A 17,304-nucleotide genomic window follows, 5' to 3' on the forward strand; every position below is an offset into this window, starting at 1 on the left:
GCCATAAATAACGTGCGGTAAAAGGTGGCTGGGGTTGGAGGAAGGCGTATGCATTGCTTTTTATATGGCTCCCATGTGCAGGAGTATGTACGTAAATATGTAAGCCAAGCCACACACAAACACACTCTCATACTTCACACACACACCCTGTACGCATGCAGCAGATTGCATAAGAGACATTGAAAGTGTGTGTGTGTGTGTGTGTGTGTGTGTGGGTGAAACAGATACAGTGTGTAGGGGTGAGGGGTCTGTGCTCTGCTCCCACCGAGGCTACTTGAGACACTGCAGGTACATGCTGACAAATTAACCCTTCCTCCACACTCACTTCAAGTCTCAGATATCCTTCTTTCTCTGAACACAACTTCTTTTGTCTCTTTCTCTCAGGCCTCTGTTTTTCCCCTGTACTTTTCCTCCGTTTATCAAGTCAGTCTTTATGAATATATGCAATGTTTATGTGTCTAAGGACAAGCGTATAGGATGTAAACAAATGCCATACATTGCAGCATTTATAGCCTGATAGTGAGTAATGGCCATATATGGACATTAAACATGCATTCACTCAACAATAAACAGAAGGAAAAAAAACGGCACAGACAACAAAAGAGTGAAACACGACAAATCATACCAGACAAAATGTTTTATATAAAGTTAAAGATAAGTAAGGGTTATATTAAACCCAAATGAGCAATGGGCAAAAAGACGTAGACAAAGTAAAACGCTCTGCTAGGTTTGTATTTCTGGCTGAAGCCGCACCTGAGCAGGTTGTTTATCTTTTTCAGAAACTGGGGTGAGACGTTTGTGTGCCACAGCATCCTGTTTTCTTTCAGTCCTCCAGGAAGCAAAATCGAGTTTCTCAAAAACAAGGCCCATCCTGGTTCCTGGAATCAGTTTATGATACTAACATGCACAAACATGCAAACAGGATATTTAAAAAACTTGATCAACTGTAGTCCATGAGAACACACGCGATGATGTCACACATTGATTTCTGAAAGTTGTTGTGGAGCAGCAGGATTTAAAAATCCTCATTTCAAAACTTATATTTAATTTAATAAACAGGCTCTGATGGGGTTTCTTTGGCTTTCGGAGCAAGCCCCAAGTGGACATCTGCGGAACTGCAGTTTTTATGCACCACCATGTTGAAACACTGCATGTTGCCCATCATTCTATTTTCAATTCTGCTCTTTGTACAGGACAAAAATAGGATCATAATGTTGTTTTATCAGACCTCAGTGTCACAAAAAAACAACAAACAACAGTGTGACAAGACACAAGAGAGAAAAAGGCCTCAGGATGCAATGTGTGTTTGGTCTAACAGTCCAAACCACGTTGGTATGCTGTTCACTCAAGTGTTGCCATCTGTGTCTGAGATCCTGGCAACATAAAACATGTTGCACATTTCCTTATAATGACTTGAGCAAGTACTTAATTAACAGATTAGTTTATTTAATGGTTTATACATTTAGAAAATTCATTCATCAAAAAACTGAAGCAGCTCTTCACTTTGTATTTGTCCCTGACGAGGAGAGCAGCACAAAGAAACAAAGGAGAAATGTGTGTAAATATGCATCTGTGTAAATATCGGATTTAAATGTCGGCTTCTCCCTCAGCAAATGTTTAATCATCGTGGGGACGTTCAGTGACGTCTCATGCCAACATGTCTCTACCCTTGAAGATGCAACCTGTTGATTTATTTCAGGTACAAGTTTTCTGACATTGCACCAACAGGTTGCATCAGAAATAATGTCAGACAGCTGTTGTTATACATGAAGCTAGTTTGATCAGAGTGGTGTGTTAATGAGTTAATACATTTAGAAGAGGTGTCTTGCAAACAAGGCTGAATGTATCACTCAAGAGCACTAAAAGATGCAATGAACTGAACAAAATGGGATGATGGTTATCTCTTGCAGGAATTCAAGGTTCATGCAAGACGAAGGGTTGTTGTGTGAGAAATATCACAGAAGTACGGTGGCCCTGAACGGGTAAACACAACAACATTTCAGAAAACACAACGCCATTTCAGAAAGCACGACGACATCACAGAAAACACAACAATATTTCCAAAAATGCAACGACATTTCACAAAACACGACGACATCACAGAAATCACAACATTATTTCACAAAACAGAAAGGGGAGGGACAACACTTCTTGTTTCTGATTGGATACCTCAGATTCATTTTTTGTCATTAAGTCAATGAGACTTTCCGATCAATGGCCCCCAGGACACACGTAGCTTTACAAGCATACTTGTTTATTCCTCTGAGGGTTCATGAGAGGGATTTAAGAGGCTTTCCCTTCAGTCACTTTATGATACATTTGTGTTGCATATGAGAGGAATGATATTAGTTGGAGTTAAAGAGATGCTAAAGGCTTCAACATGGTGTCAACTACCCAAAATCTGCACATGCAAATTTCACTGATGGAAGAAGTTGTGATTAAATGCTTTGAGGTGTGCATAACAACTCTCAAAATAAAGTTAGACAACTTTTTGAAGTCCAAGTCTCCACAAGTTCTGCAAAGTTTGAGCCATACTTTGGTTGTTGTTGCTGTTTTTGCAAATAGTAGTCGCTCTGAGTTTTGCATAAGGATGTGGAAATCAGCAGCTCATCACTTCTTATCCTCTCATCCTGCCAGCTCTGCAACTGTCCTGGTTTTGAAATGTAAATATGAAAGCAAACACCATGGAATAAATAGAGAGGATAGACATCAGTGATGATCCAGACCACACAGTCATGAAAGATCATCCACCTCTGCAACCGAAGGGGAACCCAAGGTAATCAAACACTAACTTCAGTCCTCACATACAGGCACTGAATCTTAGAAAGGATGGCTCTACTGTCCACAGCTTCAAATTGAAAGCTGAAATGTCAAATTATTTCACCAGGGGTTGGTTAAATCCTGTGATACCTGACTTCTGTGTTTGAGTAGTAGGAGCTGTGTCACCAGAACGTGGCTGTGTTGTGAAATGCAGAACAGCAGATCTCGCAGAGGCAGAGGCCTGTGCACAAGCCTCAAAGAGAAGTTGCACCGAGCCCATCCCAGCTGTCATCAGGTAAGAGGTGAGACAGGTCACCAGTCAATCACAGGGCTGACACATTGAGACAAAGAACACCAGAGTCACTACCTAACCTAATGAACATGACTTTGGATGGTGAGAGGAAGCTGGAGTACTTGTAGGAAACCCAAGCATACACAGGAAGAACAAACTCCACACAAAGAGGCTCCTGTGTGGATGGATTTTAACCAGGGACCTTCTTGTCATAGCACAACCCACTGCACCCCTATACAGCCAGCTTACAGTACAGGACATTAACATTTAGTTTGAATCAGATGTGTAACCTTACCTTTTCTTTCCAACCCTATAGAAAGACTAAGTTGATATTGGAAAGTTCTGCAAAACCACATATTTTTAAATTTATATTTAAAGGTTTGTTTTCCTGAAGCATCCATGCATAAGATAAATAGTGTGGAGCAGAGAGAAGCAGGTTGTGGTTTTGGAAATGAAACTGTGACTCAGCTAGGTTTTAAGTTAGGGATAAATTACTGAGTTTGGGGAGAGAAATTGACTCTTGTCTCCTGGAGGACAGGTTTTTATTTTCAGTTTACGCTTTATTTAGAGACAGGAGAATGGATAGAGCAGGAAACTTGGATGAGGGATGAAAATTAGACTTGGGCTGCACGCTTGGAGGACTTTAGCCTCTGTGCATGGGGTGTGCAATTTAACCGCTGAGCCAAACCGGTGTCCTAATGATATTTTTCTTAAACTTGGCCAAGAAAATTTTGCAGAATCACCTGTTTTTTCGCCAGAATCTTGACAAATTTGACCATTAGAGGGTAAATACAGGAACGTAAGAAGACGCTGCCATCTTTCTGAGATGCCTTGACAAAGCATCAGTATTTGATATATGAACGTGCTGGAGCATCCAGTGTCTTTGATGCAGGACACACAGTTTGTGAATATAGAAATGAGAAGCTGATGAGCTGATGTTGAAGCATTATCAGTTTCTTCTCTGTCTTCTATGTCCGACTTTGTCCTTCTTCCTGCTATGAAAGTTAATAATTGAGCATTTGGAACCAGTGAACAACAAGACTTAGAGACACGGCCTGGCAGTATTCAGTTCTTTCTTTACTGAATGAATAAGTGGAAAATCATCAGACAGAATCTGCAGACCACTCTTTGGATCAGACCCACTGACGTATCAGGAGCTGTCATTGTTTCAGAGCCAGCTGAAGCTTAATGACGGTGTATGTAATGTTTTAAAAGGATTTCTGCTCCACCAGAAGCAGCAACACAGACCGAGGGGATATGACTCATTTGATAAACCCATGATGCAGTGCTCACGTTTTCACTTATCACAGCCTGTTGAGGACATCGTAATGCACCATGTGCTGAACAGAAACAGATAATGATATCTGTTCCTTTGATTAATGGACCTCCTCCTCCTCCAGGAATTCTTTAGCTTCTTTACAAACTCACACTTTCTGTAACCACACATCTAATCATTCCAATCTATTGAATATTTCTGAAGCGTATGTGTTCAGAGATGCTATTAATCATGTTTGACTGATCCTTTCATCCAGGACAACAAAGATCAACAAGACGCTGGATTTAAATCGCCACACAATTAGCTGTGGATACACGACTGACATGAGGGACGGGTCGTACTTATTCAGACTTGCACAAAAAGACATAAAAGAGTAACTTCATATATTCCAATATACTGTATAATTGAGCACTGATTAAATTGGTCCTAACCATATTGGAAACACACTTTGGAGGGTATTATCCTGCACCTACCTGAGTGAGTCTGCAGGATGCTCGAAGTTAGATATGCATACGGATAAAGACAGTTATAAACAGGTTGTATTGATTATTTGATTCTGATTGGCTAAAACTCAATAACAATGTTGTGTTATTTCTCTACAGCAAAGTGTTTCCAGATCCAAACGGATCTCATACACCAAATGTATCCACGGAATGGACAATAGCACATTTCACCTCTGCCTGTTGACACTGTGGCAAAAACGTTAGTCCCCATTAGCATTCTAAACCAGAAAACAACGTGGAGGAGGTTTTTAAGAGTACTTTTGGTGTATTTGGAGAGCATGAAACTTTAGATTCACCGCCTAAGAAAAGAAGAAGAGAGGAGGAAAGTTGTGCAGAAATGGAGGTTAATCTAAATGAATGAGACGTCAACAAAATTAAAAAGACACAAAGCAACTGCAAAATTGAGTATGATGAGCTTTGGTAGTCCTGAAGGACTGGTTAAGTGAAAAGAAGATGGCAGCAGACTCTATAAGTCACAGGACAGGTGACCTTAATCAGGTGCTGCAGTCAATTTATCAGCCAGATGTTCAAAATGCTAACAGAAAAACAGTGATGTTTCGGTCTTCACATGAGCAAAATTGAAAAGTTGAACGTGCATTTGACCTGCAGTTAGGCTATTAAGAGTATACTGTTGGGGGGCTGGTGGTCTAGTGGTCTAGGCACCCCACGTAGGTTGCCTATTCGACTCCCAGCCGTGTGCATGTCCTGTATGTCTTCCCCCACTCTCTGCTCCCCACATTTCCTGTCTCTCTTTAGCTGTAATATCTAAAAATATATACTGCTGTGCCTTGAAAAGGGGTATTCAAGTAAATAAAACATGGACATAATTTTAATCTCTCTTATCAAAATGACTTACATTGACATTTACACGCACAAGCACTACCCCTGTGGCGTTTATGTTGCTGCAGACTAAATAAAGCAGTACACTTTGGTTCACTGTAAAGAAACCTTTCAAATCTTCTAACACTAGGTAGCATATTAATACAATTCAATACAAGCTAGCAATGCTACCTCAAAGTAAAGGAGCATAAAATACTTATATATTACCTGTTAAGGGGTATATACACTACCGTTCAAAAGTTTGGGGTCACTTAGAAATGTCCTTATTTTTGAAAGAAAAGCACTTTTTTTTTCAATGAAGATAACATTAAATTAATCAGAAATACACTCTATACATTGTTAATGTGGTAAATGACTATTCTAGCTGCAAACGTCTGGTTTTTAATGGAATATCTACATAGGCGTATAGAGGCTCATTTCCAGCAACCATCACTCCAGTGTTCTAATGGTACATTGTGTTTGCTAATCACGTTAGAAAGCTAATGGATGATTAGAAACACCTTGAAAACCCTTGTGCAGTTACGTTAGCACAGCTGAAAACGGTTTTGCTGGTTAGAGAAGCTGTAAAACTGGCCTTTCTTTGAGCTAGTTGAGTATCTGGAGCTTCACATTTGTGGGTTCGATTATACTCTCAAAATGGCCAGAAAAAGAGAACTTTCATATGAAACTCCACAGTCTATTCTTGTTCTTAGAAATGAAGGCTATTCCATGCGAGAAATTTCCAAGAAACTGAACATTTCCTACAACGATGTGTACTACTCCCTTCAGAGAACAGCACAAACAGGCTCTAACCAGAGTAGAAAGAGAAGTGGGAGGCCCCGGTGCACAACAGTACAAGAAGACAAGTACAGTAGAGTCTCTAGTTTAAGAAATAGACGCCTCACAGGTCCTGAACTGGCAGCTTCATTAAATGGTACCTGCAAAATGCCAGTGTCAACATCTACAGTGAAGAGGCGACTCCGGGATGCTGGCCTTCTAGGCAGAGTGGAAAAGAAAAGACCATGTCTGAGATATATAATAAAAGGCCAATAGTTGGCCAATAAAAGGAAAAGATTAATATGGGCAAAAGAACACAGACATTAGACAGAGGAAGATTGGAAAAAAGTGTTATGGACAGACGAATCAAAGTTCCAGGTGTTTAGATCACACAGAAGAACATTAGTGAGATGCAGAACAAGTGAAAAGATGCTGGAAGAGTGCCTGACGCAATCTGTTAAGCATGGTGGAGGTAATGTGATGGTCTGGGGCTGCTTTGGTGCAGGTAAAGTGGGAGATTTGTAAAAGATAAAAGGGATTTTGAATAATGAAGGCTATCACTCAATTTTGCAACGCCATGCCATACCCTGTGGACAGCGCTTGATTGGAGCCAATTTCCTCCTACAACAGGACAATGACCCAAAGCACACTTCCAGATTATGCAAGAACTATTTAGGGAATAAGCAGGCAGCTGGTATTCTGTCTGTAATGGAGTGGACAGCGCAGTCACCAGATCTCAACCCCATTGAGCTGTTGTGGGAGCAGCTTGACCGTATGGTACGCAAGAAGTGTCCATCAAGCCAATCCAACTTGTGGGAGGTGCTTCAGGAAGCGTGGGGTGAAATTTCTTCAGATTCCCTCAACAAATAAACAGCTAGAATACCAAAGGTCTGCAATACTGTAATTGCTGCAAAGGGAGCATTCTTTGATGAAAGCAACGTTTGAAGGACACAATTATTATTTCAACTAAAAATCATTATTTTTAACATTCTCAATGTCTTGACTATATTTTCTATTCATTTTGTAACTCATTTGACAAATAAAAGTGTGAGCTTTCATGAAAAACACAAAATTGTCTGGGTGACCCCAAACTTTTGAACGGTAGTGTACATAAATGAAACACAGACACGATGCTTCCTCTCTGGCAGTTTCACTGGGAATGAGGAGAGCTCCAACTTCCAGTCATGACAGACCTGACTAATGATGTTTTTACCTCTTTTAAAGGACTAATTTTAAGGCACAACTTTTTAACATTTCATGAATTATACAGTTTTTATTATGATATTTAACAGTGAGTTCACTTCTTTATGTCACTAAAACTGTTTTTAATGTCCATGAACATATCTGATCAGCTTCTTTCACAAAATAATCTATCTATCACAACACCACTGTCTAGAAGCTCTGCCAATAAACCATTTCTAAATCAAAAAAGTAATATTTAAATCAGTTATGTCGACTTGTTTATGTCTTAAGTTTTCAGCTGGGTATTAAGTGGGATCATGTTTATTGAACGGGTTGTTACAGCAGATTGGTTTTGCGTGTTGGGTCTTGTACACACAAGAACCCAGCCCACTGTAACCACCTCACTATACATTATCTCTGTCAGTGGAATACACACAGGAGCTTTTAGAGGATATAATGGTTTCAGGGGCTTTGCCTGCATAGATTTGGAGCTGTTAGTTGGTGAACTTTCAAACTTCTAGTCATTCAGACTCCACAATATGTTAAAAAAGATTAGGGCCCAGGTTGTTAGGTTATTGGAATACCCTTTGAGATATGTGTGTCAATGTTATGTTAATACAATGTTTGTTTAGCTCAACACATCTGTATCTAATGCTCCAAGTTCCAAAATTTTACTGCATTTCATAGTGACAACTGATGAGCAGGTAACTATCTTTGAGACAGCTTTCTTTGAAACTCCAATTTACACTCAGTCCCAGCAAATTGCTTTGGAAATTGCTCTGAAAGCTGGAGTCATGGTGTTCACGCTCCATCCCAACCTCATGAGTGCCTGGCCTCTCTGGCCTCCGTCCCGTAGACTCTCAGAGAGCTGGAGGGGGTTTTAATGAAGCAGAACAATCTGGCAGAGAGAGACAGAAACAGGAGACGTGATTGATTTCTCCCCGCTGCTTGGCCTTCTTTTTAAGTCAATGCTAAATGCCTCAAATGTGAAACATGTGTTAATGCGGAGGGGGGGGACAGGGAATATAAATGAAAGTAGACACAGATAATGGTGACACATGTTTGGTCCTGGAACGGTTGCATAATGTGCAAAGGCAGTGATACACAGTTTAACATTCAGTAGGTGGGTGTCTGTCTACATGTGGGGGTCACCCTGCCTGAAAGAACTATCTATTATATCTTTAGACTGCACAGGTTGGCAGGTTTGTGTGGCATGACGGTCTAAACACCTTTTTAGAGAGATTAAATGTAAACGAGACAAAGGAGGAGGCCAGAGAAAGTGAGAGAGGAGCACTCGTCTACAAGGTGAGTTCAAGTGCTCGGCGCGTTGCCTGAGGGAGAATGTTTGAAGTGACAGCACACTGCTTTGCATACCTCACACTGCTTTGTTGGTGCTTTGACTTTGAACTACAGGTTTCACTAACTTCACTTCACTCCCAGCAGGTGGGTGTCAATCATTTCTCTTAATGACTGTCACAATGCTCGGCTTCTTCATGTTGAGTTTTTGTCGGATCAGTGAGTCATAAACATGCATTTGCATGTTATTTTCAATCCTGCTGCTGAATAAATGGAGAGGAGGAGAGAATGGAAAAGAAGTGATTACCCCACCAATGGAAGTGAGGTAAACACAGCTGCATTTAATACTGCTTTACATCTATACAAATGTATCAAAGTTGTTGTTATTTTAATCCTACTTAAATTCTAATGAGTTTCTGGCTGCACAAAATGCATTTGTGCACCGAATACAGCAGCTTACAGCCTCACGTCAGCCTTAAACTTGTGGCGTACATTTGTAGGTGCAATGTAACGAACTCCTGCAAATGTACAGTAGATTTATAATAGTATCTAACTGGTTTACATGACAACTGTTAAAACACAAGCATTGATGTAAGATAATGTATGGTTAAACTGTAGTTCTAGGAAATAGAATCCCGACAGGGTGAGTTGGCTCATTACCCGGCTTCTGACTTAAAATACAAACACGTTGACAAAAACATTGATTAAAGGATTGTTTAATTGATTTAAAATTATTTATGTATACAACTTAAAAACTAAATTGTCCCAGTGATTTCACATCGGTGGCGATGAAATTTTATCTACCTGTTGCGGTGGATTTAACATGGAACTGTCCTTATTCAGCTCTATTTCTTCTCTGATCTCTGTGGTTAAACCTTTAAAAATAAACGAGGCAAATGTCACAACTTTTAACAATGCTGCTATCATCACCACATTGTTTTGATCCGAAAGGAAGCTAACAGTTTTACCTCACCTTACGGTCTATGGCGTCAACATGAAGAAGCAACATGTGCTGAAACTCTTTTCCATGGATTGATTTGACATGACGTGTGATCAGTTTGCCTCTGGTGTTGCTCATGTTAGTGAAAGTTAATAACTGTTGTCAAAGGGTCGTTAAAGGGGTTTTGACCAATCAGAATCAAGCATCCTACACAACCATAAGATCAGTAAGCCGAGTAATAAGTGTACAATAACAGTAAGTTACTGTTGTCTCTTCAAACAGTATTTTACTGTTTTATTTTTTTATAGTGGACTTCCTTAAAGTGTCATTTTTAAGACAAGCTTCAGACAAGATCTCACCCTGCTTTCTTTTGACACTCAAATGTATCACTCACAGTGAAAAATTAACCGAACGACTGTTTCTTTCAGCATCATGTGACCTGTCTTGTCCGACACGTATCTCGTGGTAGCTGTTACATGTAAAAAAGTTACAATATAAATAGTTAATCTGGTTGCAAATGGTCTCATCTGCTCTTGTAGGTCATATAGTGGCATCACTATCACAATGTTAGTTCAGTCTTTTTCAGAAGATGTAAAAAAAAATCTCTTAACAGGAGGCTTAACCTCATTTTCATTAATGTTGTACCTAAAAAAACTCTTAGTTATGAAATGTTTCTCAACGGACATTGCTGATATACTATCATCCCCCCAGATGTCTAACTGGACTTTGTTCATACGTTGTCGCCAACTTGAAAAGGCACTTAAGCTTAGCCGTCTCATGAGTCAAGACACGAGAAAAGGGAAATACAGGGTTCAATTTAATTGATGCAATGTTGAAGAAAAGAAAGTGCCAATTACTCAGAATTTACAACAATAATGTGGTGTGTGTCAGTAAATTAGTGTGTCGGTTGTTGGGTGAGTGGAAGGATGTGTAGAGCACGCTGTATGGTGTAAAATAAGTTACAAGCATGGCCGAAGCCAAGTAAATAATACCATGTGCCACGTGAAGTGTCCAGATGAGGATGTGAGAGAGAGAGCTTGACTGCCAGGGATTGACTGGCCAGGTACTCCCAAATGCGGCAAAACTCCACCCACCATTGACTTGCACGAAGACAAACAGAACCAGCAAAAGGGGCGAAAGGAAACACAACAACAGGCCCTACGCCAGTGGGAGGGCTGTCACACACTCGTAGTACATTTATTATTCTGGCTGAATTTTCAACCCAGCACTTCTACCTATACTCATTTATCACAGCTTTGCTCCTATTGCTAAGTTAAAGTATCTAGATTATTGTTCCAATTCGGATCTGCGTCCAATGTGTAATCCTTCAACTTGAATATTCTCCCCTCAGATGTTCTTCTAAATTGTAATTACAGTAAGTGTAATACTGCAATGCAGGGTCATGCCTCTGATTGTGATCAATGTGTTTAAACAGGCACATCATTTGGGATAAGTTGTGACCAGCTTGGTATAAAACTGCCTGACGTGGGAGCTCATAAACCTTGGTCATGGCTCAGCTGTGTGAGGATAATCTCAGCACACTTCCACCAGTCTGCCTGGAAACTGGAGCTGCAGACTTCAAGTCAGTCAAGTCATGAAATGCCACAGATAGATCAGTGTCAGCTACAAAGGTGTCCAACAGTTGTGTGCTGTCCTTTAGGGATTATGTAACACGTGTGGGCTGTGGGAACACATGAATAGAAAGTTTGCCAGTGACTGTATCCACTCCTGCAGTCACACATTTGGCTCTCTGCTGACTGGTTAGCTTCCAGTCATGGACTTAAAGGAGAATTCATATACATGAAGTATGTTTCCACTGTTTGTGCCTACCTGGTGTACTAAACGTGGTGGACTCTGGTTTCTGTTGAGCGTCTCTTTTCATGTCAATGTTTGTAAGAGGGTTTCTTTTCCAAACAAGCACCCCCTGTATTGAGTTTTTTTTTTTTTTTACCAATCCCATTGTTGCAGTCTAATGAAGTGGACTATGCTGGCATCTTGTTGGACCCAGGAGACTTATAGGCACACTTTATGATTCTGTGTTTTCCAGCCCAGCTACAGTCATGAATTAACTCCCTAACAGAGCTGAGAGGAGCAATGTGTGCCTGAGACCCGTGCACCGTTTATAACACTTAATCTATTGACTTGATTTATACCTCTGCCTCTGATAATATGACTTTGACCCAGACAACATGGTATTGGTTTAAACAAGTCTTAAGATTAAACTCATTGCTCAAGATTGACAGTGCAACAGCTATTTAGGTGTTTCCAGCACTAACCTTTTGGCACCTGAGTGCTCTGATCACATCATGTGATATGATTGATGCACAATACTAAAAACTACTTTCAAAGATGTGTTTAAACTGCATGAACTTTCCTCTAGGACTTCAGAGGTACTCCACTACGAGGGCTTGGTTTGGGGTTAGTAAGTTCTGAAAGGAGAGGGATATCGGGGTTGGGTTTTGCAGTGCTAAACATTTTTGTTGGCTTGTTTCCACACTATGCTTAAATATTTACAACCCTCTGAGAAAGTAATGGCTGTCATTTCCGTCTTTATACACCAGTAAGCTAAGTTTCTATGACAGTTTAGAATCAATTAGATGAAAGAAGAAAATAGACTAAAAGCTGAAGTGCAGATGACGAGTTAATAAGATGAAATATGCAGCTGTGAAAATCAATCCACCCATCCATCATCTTTATTGCTTATCCCATTTGGAGTCATGAGGTGATTGAGCCTATGTAGAGAACCAACCATTCACACACACACACACACACACACACACACATCACAGCAATTGCCAACTTGAAAAAAGCATTTCACCAATTAACCTGATGAGCATGTATTTAGACTGTAGGAGGAAGCCAGAGTACCTGGAGAGAGCCAGCACAGGCAAGGGGAGTACAGGCAAACTCCATACAGGGAGGCTCCTGCCCAGCAGGGGAGTCAATCAAGAAACCTTCTTACAGTGAAACAACAGTGTTCACCATGCACCACCGTTTAGCCCAGCTGTGAAAATGTTCATTGATTACAAAGACTGACGGAGTGTTTCCTCAATTAAGTCAGATAAACAGGTGAGGCTTTTTCACAGCTGAAGTGCCAAAGCTTGACACGTCTTTAGACTCTAGTGGAAACAAACTCAACAATACATTTGCAGAAAATATTGTACTTTCAAAAGTAGCTGCTCGGACACTAAAGTTCCAAGTACTAGAAGTGAAAAATTGCTGACATTTTTCCTCTTAATAGAAACCTTACGATTAAGAGTTAAGAGAAACAAAATTTTGAGACCAACTTTGATTGGATGATCGTTATTATGATGATGTTGCTCGGTCACTGCTACATGCAAAATGTTACACAAGTTTTTCAATATTCAAACTAAAACAACTGTAATCATCATCACGGCTCCATCCATCTTCCTGATTTTCTAATAATTTACCCCCCTAGTGGTCAAAAACTTCACAAAGCAGCTTTAATGTCTTCTTGGAAAAAGAGTGGTACAATTCTTCCACTGTGATATTTGTTTTGTTTTAATTAAATAACTATAAGTTGGCTTACTTCAATGGATACAAAGTGTTACTTTTTTTATGATTAGCCAGAGAAACAGATACTGTACACAAATCTGAAGGTCAGAGGCAAGTTACCAAGTAGCAAACTACGATGGGCTATGTGCTGATTTGACAGCAGGGATCAAATGATAACTGTTATGCAACTGTGTACATCTCTCTGCCAAGTTCAGACCATGTGTGTGTGTGCGTGTGTGTGTGTGTGTGTGTGTGTGTGTGTGTGTGTGTGTGTTGTGAATGTTTGTATTTGTTTGAGAGAGACAGAGCAATTAAATGGTAATGAAAGAACAAAAGAAAACACATGTAGCCATTTATGTTGCAACATCATTGAAATTTAGACTCTCAGACACAAAGAGTTTGTTCCATTTACAGCTCGTGCGTTTCACACGCTGCAGCACTTATTCCATCCAGGCAATAATAATGTTGTCTGTGTTTCTGCATTGAAAAGCAACAAGCAGGCGGAGTTTCTTCATTGTTTTGCACTTTCGTGATCATGTTGTGGCCAATTTTGTTCACTACTTGTCAAGTACACTGCAGATCGAAGGAGAGAGAAGAGAAACTTCTGTGCTAACTGGAGAGCAGGAGAGAGAGTCACATGGTGGTGCAGGTGTGTAAACTCTGATGCTTAATTCATATGCAAACAGAGTTTTGGGTCACCGAAAAGGGACATTTTCTACAATGCCTCCAAGGTGGGGATTTTTGAAAAGTCTGTTTTGTAGTGTGTTCATGTGGAAGCGAATATGAAAGTTTAAGAAGTTTCTGACGTCACTACATCTACTTATGCACGACAATTGTTGTTTATACATGTTGCACATGTGCCAAGTTGGTGGGTAACTGGCGTACATCTGATCAGAACTCAGTTTAATTGCATGTTTACAGGTAAAACTGGCCGTTCATCATCATTGTATCGTGGCGTAGGGGCAAGTAAATATGTCAAGCGCAATAGCTTTCAACTCGCCAATCCATACACAGTTTTACAATTACAGCTCACTCAAGACGATGTTCAATATCCATGCACACAATGTTCTTCTTTGGTGGTTGTCATGACAGACTGATTACACACTATGGCCAACTAATGCCCTGCTATGCTTATGTGAAGGGCAGAATTTTTTTTAAACATTGGAGAAAAACCTTGAGGAACCTACGAGTGGACAAGGTCTGAGCCTGTTTTTGAACCCAGAGAGCCTCTACTGTCATGTATGGAACTTATGACAGACTGAAGAAACTCACATACGTCTGTATCACTTTCTAATAATTAAGTAAAGTGAAGATGATTTTCTGCATTTGGGCTTCATTTCCTGTTTTATTTTGTAACCCTTACCATGTGTTTTCCTTGGTGTCATATATTCTTGTCTTCTATAGTCATTATTAGTTTCAGTTTTCTTCGAGCTCTTCAGTTGTGGTTTCTTGACATATTTTGTGAGACAGCATCCTTGTTTCTTTACTCCTTGTGTGTTTCATGTTTCCTGTTTTATTTTGAAGTATTCTACTAGTGTGTCCAGTCTGGTTTGACTTCCTGTGTTTTTCCCTCCAGTTTGATAACTTCCAATTTATTTCACTGCTGTCTTATGTCACATCAGTGTTTAATCACCCTGTGTGTATAGGATCATCGTTCCTCCTCCCTCCTCATTCTCCCTGAGGTTGTTCTTGTATTTCTGTGATCTTTAGTTGGACATTTTCGGATTCATGCCATGGACATTTTGGTAAGACATCTGTTTATGTTTGAACTTTAGTTATTACATTGTGTGTTTATTAATCTGCATTTGGGTCCTCACTTATGTGTTTCCTCAAGTCATGACAGTTGACCCCGTCTTAAGCGTTTCGTAGCCGAGCTTCCATGCTAGTTCTCTGGCCAGTTTTTCACTAACGGCCGAGCTAACCGGCATCCCGTGTGGATGATACACTCACTATTGAACAGTACAGCTTTAAACCTGAAAGATCTAGTGTTGCATATTTACCACATCTGTTATTTTTCCATTATCCACCCATCCATCTTCCTCAGCTTATTCGAGCAGGGTCCCGGGGGCAGTAGTCTCAGCAGTCTCAGCAGGGAAGCCCAGACACTCCTCTTCCCGGTCACTTTCCCAGGCCAGCTGAGGGATGTAATCTCGCCAGTGTGTCCCTGGTCTTTCCATTATTAACAACATAAACAAGGTAGATGGGTCCTTATATTTTTTATCCTCACTATATTCTGTGATGTTAAATTTGCTTTCAGTCCAGCTACCGGGTTGTTAATTTACACAATTACCAAGCCTTCCTTCATACTCATCTCTCTGTTTTGATGAGCTGGATGTGTAAAGACATAATAATTATAATTATTATACTCCTGGGTTTTAGTTTTGTAACAATCACCATTCAAGAGCTACAAACTCTCGTGCTCAGTGTGGCGTTGTAAGAAATCAGTGTCAAAGTTTGTCATGGTGTTTTGTGTCTTGTGATCTCACTCACCTCTCTTTTATTATTCTGTCAGATCAACACAGGCTGACGGGTCTCTGGAGTTATGACCCCTTTACAAAGTTTGGACCCACAGACATCAACAAAGGAGGAGCCTGAACGTTAAACCTGACCTGAGCAGCCAATCGAGAGCAGCTCAGTCCCACATGTGTTGAATTAAATCCTCCTGCTGCATCCCAGAATGCCTCTGAGACCGGCCCGGCTCATAAATCACCATGATATACAACCAGAACAGACACACACACAGAGCTGGCTTTTGCTGCTACCTCTTTCTTAGCAATTACCTCTTTGCTTTTCACAGCATGACTCAGCAACACACTCCCAACCAGAAAGCATCCGAAGGCATTTTTTAAAAAGTTGTGAGGACAGGGAGATAAGTGGTGGTGAGAAGAATAGTCTGGATGAAGGAGGAGCAGGGGACGGGGTATAATTTCCATGCAAATTAACCATGTGGTACGAATCTCACTTTGACGTTTCTCATGTTTCCCAGCTGTACGTTTCTTATGCAACCTTACGGGAAACAAGCCTTTTCTGTCTCTGCCTGAGCTGCGTGTGATTAAAAAAACATAAAGGCACAATACGGTTTATATATGAGTCACTGAATGAGCCTTTTCTGCATGGGGTTTTATTTTGACAGTTAAAATACACTCCAGAAAACACCATGAAAGAAAGCGCTTCATCTTTGAAAGCAGGACACGTATGAATTAAAGCCAATGTAGGTGATCCCTTTGTTTCCTTTAAACCTGCAATCATTATGTGCCATCACTGAAAGATGACTTCCTCGGGTATTCAGAGTATTTTAAGATGACTGGTGTCAGAAATTTTTGCACGAGTTACATCAATAATCTGCTGTTTTCATGTTGCCTTGACTGGGGAATAGTCAGTAGTGTTTTACTAGATGAAGACTACATTTCCCATGAGCATCGTCACCCTCTGATATAAAGATGTGTCTCATCTGTTGTTAGATTACATCAATGAATACAGATCTTTTTTCATCCTACTTTTCTTTGTTCAAACACTTTCTTCAAGATGCAGAGATGAAGTAATGTGTTGATTTGTAACTAAATTAGATAATTAACTGCAACAACACAACAACTAAACTTTGTAAACTCTGATTTATTAGCATTAGTTAGCTTACAAAAGGTGAGCATATGTAGGCCTACTGGTTTAACATTACCTGGTGTCATGTGAGCTCCGGTGTCCCAATATATGTCTGAATAAAACAAATATGAACACGGTTTATCTCTTTAGTCCTCAAAGAGCAGTGAAGCATTCACACACCAGCATAAACATAGACGTGTTATAGACGTTTCATATACGTTTAGCTTTTTTAGCTAGCAAAGTCCTGGTTGTAGAGTTTCTCTGTCTGAAACAATTCTTAAACAGAAAACGTACGTCTGTTTAATAACCCTGCTCCAGTATCAGACATGAGGATAAAACATCATGT

At 40.2% G+C, this 17,304-nt stretch overlaps 1 long non-coding RNA gene across 1 annotated transcript; it reads left to right on the plus strand.

Moving 5' to 3' along the window:
- Positions 1–14,947: 14,947 nt before the first annotated feature.
- LOC117821965 lies at positions 14,948–16,787 on the plus strand. Its single transcript, XR_004633098.1, has 3 exons — positions 14,948–15,106; positions 15,406–15,557; positions 15,874–16,787. It is a non-coding gene; the product is annotated as an uncharacterized LOC117821965 (long non-coding RNA).
- Positions 16,788–17,304: the final 517 nt, after the last annotated feature.

Source organism: Notolabrus celidotus, chromosome 11 (genome assembly GCF_009762535.1).
Source record: "Notolabrus celidotus isolate fNotCel1 chromosome 11, fNotCel1.pri, whole genome shotgun sequence".
Lineage (NCBI taxonomy): Eukaryota > Metazoa > Chordata > Actinopteri > Labriformes > Labridae > Notolabrus > Notolabrus celidotus.